The 15,828-nt window shown below is 42.6% G+C and overlaps 1 protein-coding gene across 1 annotated transcript in view; it reads right to left on the bottom strand.

Moving 5' to 3' along the window:
* Window positions 1–15,828, bottom strand: part of LOC126089446 (pickpocket protein 19-like) — a 151,576-nt gene that overhangs the window by 44,117 nt on the left and 91,631 nt on the right. The window lies entirely within an intron of this gene.

Below are 15,828 nucleotides of genomic sequence, written 5' to 3'. Positions count from 1 at the left end.
CCATCACGCTAATAGCTGACACAGAGTTTCAGCGCCACCAGAGGTCAACAACAATCCTCCAGAATTTCCGCATTCCACAGTGCTGTGAGATAATGCATATGGCCGGATATAGACTTCTGAGAGACCGACAGCTATAGCTTTTCTTTTGCACTGTACGACGTTTTCAACCGAAAGATAGCTCAATAGAGTAGTGCAAGTGGAAAGGAACACTTCCTATTTGAAATTCTGCATCCTACACTGTTGGCAGTTCTGTGTAGGTGACAGTTACGTCATTTTATTTCGGTGATTACAGAATAGAGTCGAATGAATGCACTGGGTAGCCGAGGCAGCTAGTTCATGGCGATTCAGTCAACCAAGTAAATGAATGTACTGAACATGGTGCAAACCACTACAGAGAGCCTGGGTGTCAGAATTCTCATCCAGCGTGGCTCAACAGCGTTGATAGAAAAATGAGTCACAGAGAAGAGGGTTTGGTGGTCTGCTGTGTTGATGATCGGTTCGTGTACTTATGGTCTGGGTTCGATTCCAACTTCTGCCTATGATTTTTGATAGGGAGAGACAGATTCTATTCTCTTCTGGCTACGCCAAGTGAAGAAGGTATAATGGCATTGTGGTCTGAAATTCACATTAAACATGATATTCCTTGTCTACCAAGTAGACGTTAGGTTGAACCACAATAAAGCCAGGAGTGCTGACATGTAGAGACTCTACCACCAGTAACCTTTCTTACATTAGTTATTTATTTCTAGTGACGAAACAAACGATATGTAGGGTCACAGGACACTCATTCCATCTTTCATTTGAGCTTCTGTATGTCGAAAAAATTGGTTCTGGACTGGGAATGCAACTCAGACCGCCATTAACGCGGAATTTGATCCCTTCGTGACAATACAGCTCGACCACTATTTGTTGTTTGTTCAAAACTGCAGATCACACAACATCTCCACATATTGCGCGTGAATGGGTTCGAATCCTGGTCCGGCGCATAAGTTTTAATTATGTATTATCAATCTCTAGCATGAGAACACCTATCTGCTGGTGGATAATAATTTTGATTTTTAATGTATTTTCATTCGTTGTCAACACTAACGATATCTGACGTTTTTGCCCCCCAGTGAGACACAGACCTATTTGCGAGATCACTGTAAGTTGATGGATGTTATTCTGAGCCGCTGGTGGAGAAAAATTCGGTAGCTGACGTCTCTTTGTGTGTAATCAACAACGATATGTGTGGGGTTCGATTTCCAGTCAGCACTGAAGTTTTCGTCATATTATTCTAGTTATAACATGCTCACATGTCGCTGCTGGTGCAACAAACCCATATTTAACGTTAGTTTTCTGTAGAATATAAAAGCGATAGGTGCCGGGTTGGAGTCCTGAGAAGGAAAAAATTAATGTTTCGTCTCGTCATTTCAGTTAAACCATCTAGCTACTGCCGAGAAAATCCGTTAAGTCACAGTTGATTGTGCTTCGATATCAATCCGATTAGATTCTGGGTTCGAATCCCTGACCAACACAATGCTTTACCTCACGGCATTTCAAGAAAGTTACTTGTGAAGAAGTAATATTTAACATCTCTCGTAGTTAGTTAACAGGGACAATAGATGCTGTGTAGGTATTCGCGTCCATTAAAAATGTTTATGTAATTTAAAGTTGATATTTGCTAACTGATACTGTCTAAAATCGAAGGATATCACTTTCTGTATGATTAGTCAGGAATGACTGTTAGTTTCCGTCAGTCGCGAAACCTTTGCTCAGTCTGCATGACCTGGGTTTAAATCCATATGCAGAACGAGACGGTTCGTTGTGTCATTTGAAGTTCATACATATTCTCAAGTAGCTGCTCGTGAATAATTTAATTTTTTAATGCCATTTTGTGTTAAGTACGTATGTTTCTTTGAAGAGGAAATCTTGAATACGACAAACTTATTACGTGCATTACCTATCTGACGTAATAATGAGAGTGGTATCATTTCAGGTATGTCATTTACTGTAATCAATGTGAGCTTACAAGCCTTAAGGACAGTCTTATCTGTGATAAGGTGTTCCCTGATATTTGTAGTATCGTGGTATTATTTTACATCTTGAGTTATTGCGATACAGAGCAGTGTTTTTTAGTGGTGACTTGTTGGAACCATTTGCAATAGTCAAACGACTATACTGAGGAGCGAGTAGAGGACCTGATAGATAGCTGCGTTATGCGAGTTGCATGCGATTCAGGGGAAATGCAATTCAGGTCGTTCGGATACTTTTGAGCACGACTGTACATTCATTAAAAGACGTTAAAGAAAATTTAGGAAATTACTCTGAAATTGGTATTAAATTATGAAATAAATGTTTAATTAAACGTAGCACGATGATTTACATCTCCTAATCGAATAATTGTAACATGTGGTATCGCTTCAAAGTTATACTATTCATGCTGATTTGAGTTGTTAATGCCTTACATCGATCTCGTTGTCTTTCTTTTCACTAAATATCTGCTTTGTTTGCCGGTTTAGAATGTCATGTGTTTTTTAAATAGGAATGCTTCTCTAACTGCCAGGGAGACACTACGTTGTGTGTTTTATCTGATGACTGTAGACTTTCATTGAAAAGTTTATTTCTGTCAGTGCTCACAAAATTGTTTAGTGTCTATATCGGTTTCTCCTGTCTAGTGATAATCCATAGCCTATAGATACTGCTTGTCTGTTGGTAACGATTAGACTGTTCCACTGTTCCAACGCTGCCCAAGGGGTGCAGGCGCCGCAGAGTGCCCCTCAGCTTGCTCGCAGTTCACAGTGTGTAAAATTGTTGTATTATATGTTTGTATGATATGTAAATGTACATAAATCAATGACAAAAAGTATATGAGGGTTAATAAAGGTAACTACTGGAATTTCGAGCACGTTAGCATGCTAACGAAAATGCATAATTATTTTACAAGAAACGCTGTAAATGCACTGATGTCAACTATCAGACAGGTGAACTGTAGATCTACAATAGAACCAGATTACTACATGACACAGATTGCTTAAATATCTACCTTGTGTTCTAAATCTTTGTACAGACGCTGAACGCAACAGTTTCCCGTGGAATCCAATCTGATATATGTACGGTAGCAAGAATTTTTTTTTACAAATGTTGTTTTTTCGGTAACATATCACTGCGTTTCGTAATATCGTTGCTATTGATTACGTCTACCATGCCGAAATCTTCCCTAATGAGCGTGCATGATATGCTAACACATCACCATCATTGTCTACAACATTTTTTTTAATAATTATTGGCATTGTCGATTATGTATTTGCTTTGTCGCTGAAACTCAGTTGCCCTTTTGAGACGTATTTTTCCAGCTGTCAAAGTGCATATTGTTGCAGTTGTTTGTAAACACGACCCACATGGCACTGGAGAAATATGTTTCTTTCTGCTTTTCCATTTTCAACTTAACAAACACTTCACCCCAGTAAATAAATCGCACAAAAAAATACCACAAAACACACTTTTTTACTTCGAACCAAATTGCTGAAACTAATAACGCAATAAACAATGGAAAACAAGAACTTCGCCAAAATCCGCAAACCGCCTCGCTAATGACGACTAGGCAGCTACGGACGCTCAGCGTTGCCATTTTCGAATATTGTAGAGAGCGCTACGCGAGACTAGGGCACGAGTGCGGCATCAGCACACGCCAGTACGCCTGGCTAGAATAACAGTAAGTGAGTTTGGGCGGCACAAGAGTTGCATAGGCTCTAGTCCAGCTCTCTCACTGACCGCACTCAGCCTTTAATTCGCCCCCGCCCACCTGTGCCTGCGGGCGCTTATCTGCCTGTCGGTGGGCACACAAGATGGAACAGTTTGCATTGGAGAGTAGAGTAGAAAGAGGTATAGCCACTGATCAGCTATGTAAGACGTTGATTCAATAAATTTTATAGTGAAAAGTAATGTGCTCACTGGAGCTCTCAGCCAAAAACATGACAAATACGAACAAACTGTAAACTTCGATGCAGGCGATCATTGTAGGCAAAACCACCCCTTCCTTCCGCCTCCTTGATTTCTATCTCACCACCTATGGCCGTCCTATCGCCCTCACTCCAACCCTTAAGTACCTTGGCGTCACCCTCGACCGTCGCCTCTCCTGGACTCCCCATCTCCGGACAATCCAAGCCAAGGCACGCTCCCGACTCCGTCTCCTCAGGCTCCTTTCCGGCCGTACGTGGGGTTTGGACCCCTCCACCATCCTCCACACCTATAAATCCCTCATCCGCCCTATCCTTTGTTACGCCCATCCGGCCTGGATCTCCGCCCCCCCTACCTTTTATAAATCCCTCCAAATCCCTGAACGCCATTCTCTCCGCCTCACCTATCGCGTCCGTCTCTCCTCCCCCACGCGGATCCTGTATGATCCCATCCCCTTCCCCCACCTCCTCCTTTTCCTTGAAAGGATACGGATCCTGTACACCTCCCGCAAACTCGATCCTCCTCATCCGCTTGTCTCACCCATCCTCTCCCACCCCCGCCCGCTGCCGCGCCTGTATTCCCACGTCCCACCCGTCTCCATCTCTCCACCCTCCTCACCCTCTCCCAAGGTGGCTTCCGCCAGCTCCCCCTCCCTGATGATGTCCTCCTCCCCTCCATCTACCCGTCCTATCAACTTTGATCCTCCCCCCCCCACATCCTGTGTCCTTTTCATTAGGCACCCTCCCTCCCTACTCTTTCCTTTTTCCCCATCCCCTCCCTCCTTCCCTCTTCCCTCGGGCTTCCCCTCCCCCTTCCTCCCTTCCCCCTATCTCCCCTGCCATGGCATCTCCCCTCTCCCTCTCCCACCTCCCCTCCTCCTCTCTTGGCAGGTCCCCGGACTCGTACACGGATAGTGAACATTCGCGCGCCGGAGATCAACGCCTCGTGTTCTGTGTGTGCCGTCGTTTTGTGCTTAAGTGATTCAGTGTTATTCGTTTTGTGCCCCTACATTCACGTGTGGCAATTTTCGTCTCTGTCTGTGTCCAAGTGTCTGAACAATTTTATCTTGGACTCTACGCCCGTGAACGGCACCTTGTATTTTAAAAAGTGTTTGTCTCCGTTTATATGTCCACCATGTTTTTTCTTTAAATGTCTTCATTTGTATATTTGTGTTTCTCTGCGGCTAAAGAGCGGCGTCGTATGCTGCTGCAGGCCTGCCTGTAATACTGGCTTCAAAATAACAATAAAGAAAAAAAAAAAACTTCGATGGTGTGACGCACACGCAAGCATAGCACACCTATTAAGCCATATAAGTTGAGTATCATTTTAAAATCATAATGGTGAATATGAAAAATATGGAATCTGAAACGAAAAATAGTTGTTATATGAAATACTTACGAGATGGTTGCACTATGCACTTCATTTGCTCCACGTTGCACTCTGGCCAGGGCGCTGAAAACGCACAGCCACGGACATTGTTAGACAGGCTTTCTGCTTTGTCGTAAAAAGGTACACAAAAATGGGGATTTAAATGAGTAATACAATGTTAACTAGATGCTTGTACACTGAAAAGTGCTATTTTGAAGCTTCAAAAGGAACATGAGACTGATAGTTAACTTATAACACACACGATCTTGTAAGTATTGGAAAATAATGTGCGTTTCTGGATGTAAGTGAGAAGAGTGGAAACTACTGGAGGAAGGTTAATGGTGGCCATCCTGTCTGTGTCATGTTCGTTGGCATCGAAGTGTAGCTCCGACATACGTCACTGTAAATTTGAGAATAGATTGCCAGAAAGGAATCTGAACATCACTCTTCCCAAAAACGCACCTAGCGTCTGAACTAAAGAGTCGCCCCGATATGACTGTCAAGTCCGGTTTTAGGCAGAGCGTGCCTAGAGCGGTACGTGTGCAGACTGCTTACGCTGGGCTGGTGTGTCTAACGCACTGCTCCTCGGGGGGAGGGGGGGGGGCTAGAACACGAGGGTAAAGCAGGCGTCAACTCTGCAGCCTCAGCGTACAACAGGTGTCACACATCACGAGGAAACATTTCCAAATTGCAAAAAAAAAAAAAAAAAAAAAAAAAAAAAAAAAAAAAAAAAAAAAAAAAAAAAAAAAAGGTTCAAATGGCTCTGAGCACTATGGGACTTAACTTCTGAGGTCACCAGTCCCCTAGAACTTAGAACTACTTAAACCTAACTAACCTAAGGACATCACACACACCCATTCCAAATTGCAGTTAGTAGGAAAGCGAAAAAATAAAATAAATGTACTGTTTGGTTACAAATGTTAACTTTCTAATAATATGATACAAATTATACAAATCCTCACACAGTTATTTTGAACGTTACAAGTCCAGAGATTTTCAACTTGGGTAGTAATGGATCGGCTACGTATATGTGATTCAGTCAGGAGTGAACTTTACCACAAATACTCTCGTATATGTTTGGAATGGCTCCAATAATAAACTGCCAAGTCAAAAGAATTTTAAATTATTTTTATGCATCGTAATTATTAGGGTAGGCCGGAAAAATGGGAATTTTTTTCAAGTTACGGAGACAAAGAAGGAAAGAAAGAGAAATCAATTAGATTAATACCTTCTTGTCAAGCAAGCGCTCTAAGTTAGTGCGAACTTATAAAAATACCACATTCTTACTAAGATAATTGTTTATATACCTGTTCGTATACCGTTTGGCGAAGTGCGGCAGTTTGTCACACAAGAAGGTAGGCCAGTTCCGGTTCTAATCGTGCGGCGGATCATCAACGACCGTGAGTGGTGCACCGACCAGTTCCACTGTGATTTATAGGCTGTTTCCCACGCTCGTTTGGGCAAACGCTGAGATGGTTCTCACTTTCAGCCTCAGAAAATACGATACACAAACGTGTAAAATATGATAACACGCAGAACAAAGCTGGCGCTATTCACAAACAGGTGGCGCGCACGAGGTCCATCGCTCAGCTAACAATACGAAAGTGACGACTGCGGCGACACAAATAGCATCCGGCCACAGAGTACAGCAAAATAGGCCGAGAGGGCAAAAGTCATGCGATACCTCCTAGTATCGTGTCGGACGTCCTTTTGCTCGGCTAAGTGCAGCAGTTCGACGTGGCAGGGACTCATCAAGTCGCTGGAAGTCCTCTGCAAAAATATTGAGCCACGCTGTCCCTTGTAGCCGTCCATAATTGTGAAACTGTTGCATGTGCAAGATTTTGCGTACGAACTGACATCTCGGTTATGTCCCATAAATGTTCGATGGGATTCGCGTCGGGCGATGAGGATGGTCAAATCATTCGCTCGAATCATTCAGTTGTGGCCCGGTGACATGACGCATTGTCGTCCATAAAAATTCCAATGAGGAGTGTGATCGACGGATATATATAGGGGCAGCCTTACAAAATCGGCCACTACTGTGATTTCTCTTTTCGCCTCCAGATGGGAGATGTGTACAGCAAGCAGAAGCGAGCTTCTCTACCCAAGTGCGCTGGAATCGGATATCTAGCTCCTCTCTTCAGTGCTTTCTCTACTTTGCGTCCTTGATGCCGGCTGCTGTAGCTCTTAGCGTGGGGCTGTGGTACACTTCTTTAAGGTAAGTGATTAATTTAGTTGCTATTTTTCGTTTATCTGTGTTATGTAACGAATGATATCTAACAAACATCATGATAATTTCCACAGCATAACGTGCAAGCAATATGACCAGATGCTACTGCGTGTCTGTCGTGCAGTACAAGCCACTCCATAGCCTATCAGTAACAGCCAGAAGTAACTTCAATTTTTAAATTATATTTTCTTCGTCTTACTTCTTTTTAGACAGAAATCGCGGAAAATGAGCAAAAAGTGAGAGAAAAGATCGCACGAAAATGACTCGAAGCGAGGGTATGTCTAACAAAATGACTACGAGGGGGGTAGCTGAAGAGTTTTCAACAATTAGAAAAGAAAAAGATCGCTACCCGAGAGAAGAGATTAAAAGTAGAAAAAATAAAGTTTGAAAAGTAGCTGAAGAAAGCTGAACTTAAGTTGGGTGTTTAAAAATAGAAAACACGCAAAGGAAATCCAATTCAAAAGCGGTGAATAAAACTAGAATTTACTAGAAATAATGAGCCAACAGAAGAGACTGAAAAGTGCGCTATGTGTTTGGAGTTGTTTGAAGAAGGATGGGTGCTGTGTACCAAGTGCAGACAATGGGCACATATTGGTTGCGTGGATCAGGAGAATATTTTTTAGTTTAATTGCGGTTTCTGTAAAACAGTGAGCTAAAAATTGGTCAATCGAGCTAAGTTCCCACGCTTATGTGTTTTATTATTATTTCATAAGTATCAGTGCAGTGTGTGATTAATAACAGATATTTTCACAGAAAACACAATGACCCATACTACAAAACTCTATCTGCAAGCGTTTTTATTGTGGCTCTTTTACTTTCGATGAAAAATAAAAATCATTACACTGTGCGACTCATACAAGATTTATTGAGGAAGTACACTCCTGGAAATGGAAAAAAGAACACATTGACACCGGTGTGTCAGACCCACCATACTTGCTCCGGACACTGCGAGAGGGCTGTACAAGCAATGATCACACGCACGGCACAGCGGACACACCAGGAACCGCGGTGTTGGCCGTCGAATGGCGCTAGCTGCGCAGCATTTGTGCACCGCCGCCGTCAGTGTCAGCCAGTTTGCCGTGGCATACGGAGCTCCATCGCAGTCTTTAACACTGGTAGCATGCCGCGACAGCGTGGACGTGAACCGTATGTGCGAGCGAGGGCGTATAGTGGGCATGCGGGAGGCCGGGTGGACGTACCGCCGAATTGCTCAACACGTGGGGCGTGAGGTCTCCACAGTACATCGATGTTGTCGCCAGTGGTCGGCGGAAGGTGCACGTGCCCGTCGACCTGGGACCGGACCGCAGCGACGCACGGATGCACGCCAAGACCGTAGGATCCTACGCAGTGCCGTAGGGGACCGCACCGCCACTTCCCAGCAAATTAGGGACACTGTTGCTCCTGGGGTATCGGCGAGGACCATTCGCAACCGTCTACATGAAGCTGGGCTACGGTCCCGCACACCGTTAGGCCGTCTTCCGCTCACGCCCCAACATCGTGCAGCCCGCCTCCAGTGGTGTCGCGACAGGCGTGAATGGAGGGACGAATGGAGACGTGTCGTCTTCAGCGATGAGAGTCGCTTCTGCCTTGGTGCCAATGATGGTCGTATGCGTGTTTGGCGCCGTGCAGGTGAGCGCCACAATCAGGACTGCATACGACCGAGGCACACAGGGCCAACACCCGGCATCATGGTGTGGGGAGCGATCTCCTACACTGGCCGTAGACCACTGGTGATCGTCCGCATCTCGTGGTCGTGCGGTAGCGTTCTCGCTTCCCACGCCCGGGTTCCTGGGTTCGATTCCCGGCGGGGTCAGGGATTTTCTCTGCCTCGTGATGGCTGGGTGTTGTGTGCTGTCCTTAGGTTAGTTAGGTTTAAGTAGTTCTGAGTTCTAGGGGACTTATGACCACAGCAGTTGAGTCCCATAGTGCTCAGAGCCATTTGAACCATTTGAACCACTGGTGATCGTCGAGGGGACACTGAATAGTGCACGGTACATCCAAACCGTCATCGAACCCATCGTTCTACCATTCCTAGACCGGCAAGGGAACTTGCTGTTCCAACAGGACAATGCACGTCCGCATGTATCCCGTGCCACCCAACGTGCTCTAGAAGGTGTAAGTCAACTACCCTGGCCAGCAAGATCTCCGGATCTGTCCCCCATTGAGCATGTTTGGGACTGGATGAAGCGTCGTCTCACGCGGTCTGCACGTCCATCACGAACGCTGGTCCAGCTGAGGCGCCAGGTGGAAATGGCATGGCAAGCCGTTCCACAGGACTACATCCAGCATCTCTACGATCGTCTCCATGGGAGAATAGCATCCTGCATTGCTGCGAAAGGTGGATATACACTGTACTAGTGCCGACATTGTGCATGCTCTGTTGCCTGTGTCTATGTGCCTGTGGTTCTGTCAGTGTGATCATGTGATGTATCTGACCCCAGGAATGTGTCAATAAAGTTTCCCCTTCCTGGGACAATGAATTCACGGTGTTCTTATTTCAATTTCCAGGAGTGTATACTGAAGGAGTATATTAAGATTCCGATCAACCACCACAGTTAAACAGTAAAGTCAAAAAACTTAAGCAGGCCAATACTGCACGACTCTCCCCTGTATACAAGGAAGTTATAGCACATTAAAATAATTCGGGGGCTGTTAATGTTATTCCTTTCTTCAGTTAATTGTTGACTGTTACTTTTTTTTGCACAGTTCCTTTTTGTGTATGTATCTGTTTTGTTTACTAACTAGATAAGCTTATGGATCATTTTATAGCCATGCGTATTTCTTGTGTCGACAAAGTATCTGATTGGGAACTTTAGGTTGAGACCTCAACCATGGTGACCATGGGTTCATAATTCGAGGACGTCTTGAAAATTAATGCCTCTGAATATTTTATGTGAAAAGTCTTAAAGCTTAGTGCAGATGTCGCAGCAGCGTGACTGATCTGGCATTGTCATTCTGAAGGAGAGGGTGCTCCATGTGTGAACGAACGTTTTCTGCGTTAAAAACGCCATTATAAAAGGCTGTTTTTCACGCACTGACGGAGTTACGTTACAGACCGCCATGTTACACGCTACAATTCGGAGCTCTCTGGCGGCAGAGGGTTGCAACTAGCGTCAGAGTAGGGGGGAAGTGATAGAGTAATGTGCGTGACATGATCCTAATGCCTCAGTAGATACTGAGACAGAATGAGAGGTTCGGAGGTGTTACTTTTCAGCACACCCTCGTAGTGATTTCCTTTCATTAAAACTCAATGAGAAATGTGTGTTCGGACGCTGTGATTTATGTTTTGCCTGAAGAGGTCTTTATGCATGTCCATAATATTATTTTCGGTGAAGAACTCTTAAGCTTCTTCTTATGATTTGCGTTTCATTCATTATAATTTGGTATTTCTTTCGTAAGGCTTAGTAATTGTGGCATCATTTTATGTTAGCTTTTGAACAATGACTGTTTTTCGTTGTTGTTGAATTTGAGGAAGTATATTGAAGGAGTATATTAAGATTCCGATCAACCACCGTAGTTAAACAGTAAAGGATGAGGAAGGAGAAGGGGGTTGGGGAATGGGAGCTGGCTGTTGGCAAGAGATCTGCTAGGAGAAGGAGATTTTCAGATAGTTTTACTATTGGTGTTTGCAATAGATATGACCAACTGTCAGAGTCTAGTGGAGAGGAATCTCTAGTAGCTGTAGATGTTGGAAGTACGCAGTAGACCTCAGCAGTTACGGTGGCTAGGACAGTTGCAAAGTCTAAGAGAAAGAAGAAGGTTCTGTTGTTAGGTAGTTCTCATGGTAGAGGTGTAGGCCAGCAGTTGCAGGAAGTGTTGGGGAGTGAGTACCAGGTCACCAGCATTGTGAAGCCTAATGCAGGATTGGCTCAGGTGACTGTTAACATAGGGAGGTTATGTAGGGATTTTACTAAAGAGGATCAGGTAGTGATTGTGGGTGGGGCTGGTAATAGTATTGACAGGGATGGGGAATATGACATAGATTGTGACTTGGAAAAGATAGCCACTCAGACTGGCAACACGAATGTGCATTTCGTGGAACTGTTACAGCGTCACGATCGGCCTCATCTTAATACAGCCGTCAGGCGTAATAACATGAGACTTGTGGGTGCGCTGATGACAGAAGGCATGGCTCACATTTCAGTGGTGTCGGTGGAGTCTATCAGAGGGACGGGTTTCACTAGACATGGCCTGCACCTCAACAGGTATGGGAAGGGGAGGTTGGCAAAGCTTATAGGTGACAGCATAGGTAGGGGTGGTGGAATCACTCATGGGAAAATTCCTATAGTAGTGGCTGTTAGAGCTGTACCTTTTTTAGATTGAACTCAGCTGATAGGTATTCCTGCTTAAGGGAAGTTTCTCTAACAAAGAAACCACTTTCGACAAAGCTTAGGTATCCGATTAATAAGGGAATTAGTATATTTCATCAAAATATGCAAGGTATTAGAGATAAAGTTAGTGAACTGCTTATAGATGTTGACTCTGAAATTATTGGTATATCTGAACACTTCTTAAATAAGGAGATAATTCAGAGGCTTCCTTTACCAGGATACATGTTGGCTGGCGGCTTTTCTAGGAGCTCTTTGCGGTGTGAGGGAGTAGCGATGTATGTGAAAAACGGTATCCCATTTGAGTCAATTGATGTTTCAAAGTACTGCACTGAAAAGGTGTTTGAATGTTGTGCAGGTGTGGTTAAATTTAGTGTAGCTAAACTTCTAACTGTTGTTATTTATAGATCCCCAGACTCCGATTTAACAACATTTTTGCTAAAGCTAGAGGAGGTTCTTGGTTCACTTTATAGGAAATACAAAACGTTTGTTATATGTGGTGACTTCAGTATTAATTGTATAAGTGATTGTGCAAGGAAAAGGATGCTGGTAGACCTCCTCAATTCATATAATCTTATGCAAACCGTATTCTTTCCAACGAGAGTGCTAGGGAACAGTAGAACAACCATAGACAACATTTTTGTCCATTCCTCATTACTAGAAGGGCATTCTGTTAGCAAAAAGGTGAATGGCCTTTCAGATCATGATGCACAAATTTTAACTCTAAAAGATTTTTGTGCTGTAACACATGTTAAATATAGTTAGCAACTTTTTAGCAAAGCTGATCCAGTTGCTGTAGAGACCTTTGTAAACCTTATCAAGGAACAACAGTGGCAAGATGTTTATAGTACTGATACAGTAGACGATAAATATAATGCTTTCCTCAAGACTTTTCTCGTGCTCTTTGAAAGTTGCTTTCCGTTAGAACGTTCGAAACAGGGTACTAGCACAAACAGGCAGCCTGGGTGGCTGACTAGAGGGATAAGAATATCCTGTAGAACAAAGTGGCAGTTATATCAAAACGTTAGAAATAGTCAAAATCTGAATGCAGCAGCCCATTACAAACAGTATTGCAAGGTGCTTAAAAAAGTTATTAGGAAGGCAAAAAGTATGTGGTATGCAGATAGAATAGCTAAGTCTCAGGATAAAATCAAAACCCTATGGTCAGTCGTAAAGGAAGTGGCTGATCTGCAGAGACAGGTCGAGGATATAGAATCAGTGCGTAGTGGTAATGTCCGTGTTACTGATAAGTCGCATATATGTACAGTATTTAATAATCACCTTGTGAATATAGCAGGTGAACTAAATAGAAACCTAGTCCCAACAGGGAATCGTATAGCGCTCGTAGAAAAAAGTGTTCCGAGACTGTTACCTGAAATGCTCCTCCATGATACTGACAAGAGAGACATTGAGTTAATAATTAAATCACTAAAGACCAAGAACTCTCATGGATATGAGGGGTATCTAGTAGAATACTGAAGTATTGTTCTATGTATGTTAGCCCAGTACTTAGCCATGTCTGTAACTTTTCCTTTAGGAGTGGTCGGTTTCCTGACCGATTAAAGTACTCGGTAGTGAAGCCATTTTATAAAAATGGAGACAGGGATAATGTTGACAATTATAGACCTATTTCTATGCCATCGGTGTTTGCTAAAGTTATCGAGAAAGTTGTATATACGAGGTTACTGGAGCATTTAAATTCACATAATTTGCTGTCAAATGTACAGTTTGGTTTTAGAAATGGTTTAACAACTGAAAATGCTATATTCTCTTTTGTCTGTGAGGTTTTGGACGGATTAAATAAAAGGTTGCGAACGCTAGGTGTTTTCTTTGATTTAACGAAGGCTTTTGACTGTGTTGACCACAAAATATTACCGCAGAAGTTGGACCATTATGGAGTAAGGAGAGTAGCTTGCAATTGGTTCGCCTCTTACTTTAAAAACAGAAAGCAGAAGGTAATTCTCCGCAATATTGAGAGTGGTAGTGATGTTCAGTCCCAATGGGGCACTGTTAAGTGGGGCGTTCCCCAAGGGTCGGTGCTGGGGCCACTGCTGTTTCTTATTTATATAAATGATATGCCTTCTAGTATTACAGGTGATTCAAAAATATTTCTGTTTTCTGATGACACCAGCTTGGTAGTGAAGGATCTTGTGTGTAATATTGAAACAGTATCAAATAATGTAGTTCATGAAATAAGTTCGTGGCTTGTGGAAAATAATTTGATGCTAAATCACAGTAAGACTCAGTTTTTACAGTTTCTAACTCACAATTCAACAAGAACCGGTATTTCGATCAGACAGAATGGGCATATTATAAGCGAGACGGAACAGTTCAAGTTCCTAGGCTTTCGGATAGATAGTAAGCTGTTGTGGAAAGCCCATGTTCAGGATCTTGTTCAGAAACTAAATGCTGCTTTATTTACCATTAGAACAGTATCTGAAATAAGTGACAGTTCAACACGAAAAGTAGTTTACTTCGCATATTTTCATACGCTTATGTCATACGGTATTATTTTTTGGGGTAATTCGTCTGATTCAAAAAGGGTATTTTTGGCTCAAAAACGGGCTGTTCGAGCTATGTGTGGTGTAAGTTCGAGAACCTCTTGTCGACCCCTATTCAATAGTCTGGGAATTCTGACATTGCCCTCACAGTATATATTTTCTTTAATGTCGTTTGTTGTTAGCAATATTAGCTTATTCCCAAGAGTTAGCAGCTTTAACTCAGTTAATACTAGGCAGAAATCAAATCTGCATGTGGAATGCACTTCCTTGACTCTTGTGCAGAAAGGAGTGCAGTATTATGCTGCATCCATTTTCAATAAGCTACCACAAGAACTCAAAAATCTTAGCAGTACCCCAAACACTTTTAAGTCTAAACTGAAGAGTTTCCTCATGGCTCACTCCTTCTATTCTGTCGAGGAGCTCCTGGAAGAGCTGAAAAATTAAGCAAATTCCAGTGTTACATTGTTGATTTTCTTTATTTAAACTTACGAATTGTCGCCTGAATATGTTACTTATATTTCATTTTATCTGTTTCTACTGTCATGTTATAATTTCATGTATTGACTCGTTCCATGACCATGGAGACTTCTCCTTAATTTAGTCCCACGGAACAATAAATAAATAAAAAAGACAGTATCAGGTGCAGTGTTAGTTGCAACAATAATATCTTCAAGGAGGTTTGGACTCAATGCAGGCTGAAAGTTAGATTTCAGTCCTTTTTTTTAAGTATCAGTAGTAACTCATTTCTAAAACTTATGTCCGTGCCGAGAGCTGGTTTGTTTAATGTGATTGTGTAGTTGTTCATTTTTAAGTTTATTTAACTTGTAAGAGAGACTGATCTTGAGGAATTCGCTATAGACAGAATTATAAACTACATGGCCAGCTGTTAGTCAAACACAGTTCTTAAAGTAATAGGCTAATTATTAATGGATACCGAGCACTATTTTTTATTAAAAAAAGTCTTTCGTCTTGTGGGATCAGTTTGATGTTGTGTTCAGCCAGAACTTCTTGGTCATTTCTTTCAGGTTTAGTCTAGCTGTTGAATATAACTTTATCTTGGAAATCTTCCATTTGGTCCGTGTTCGCATAGAAAAACAATAATATGGGAATTGGGAGTCCGCCTCTATGCGAAACACTTTTTGTTATTTATGGACTTATTTATTCCCCAAACTAGTTTCGGCGACAAAATATCGCTATCACCAGTGGGTTCTTTAAATCTAAAACATTGAGAAAATAGCATAATTATACAAACTCTGTAACACATAATTACATTTGTACTGTTTGTTTTTTGAATACAGTTTTCTGTGGATACTTTCATACTACCTCATTTATTGTACGTTGTAGCATGTTTTTAAGAATTGTTGTCGTTGTTTGCAGCATATTTTCTGAGCTTATTCTGTTCCAGGCATAAATCATGGCATCTGCAACAATGTGAGCGGCTGTTAGTAAACAAATGCTAAAA

The sequence above is a fragment of the Schistocerca cancellata genome, chromosome 1 (genome assembly GCF_023864275.1).
Source record: "Schistocerca cancellata isolate TAMUIC-IGC-003103 chromosome 1, iqSchCanc2.1, whole genome shotgun sequence".
Classification (NCBI taxonomy): Eukaryota; Metazoa; Arthropoda; class Insecta; order Orthoptera; family Acrididae; genus Schistocerca; species Schistocerca cancellata.
Note: the sequence above shows the minus strand (reverse complement) of the source record. Positions and strands in the feature narration are given on the sequence as shown.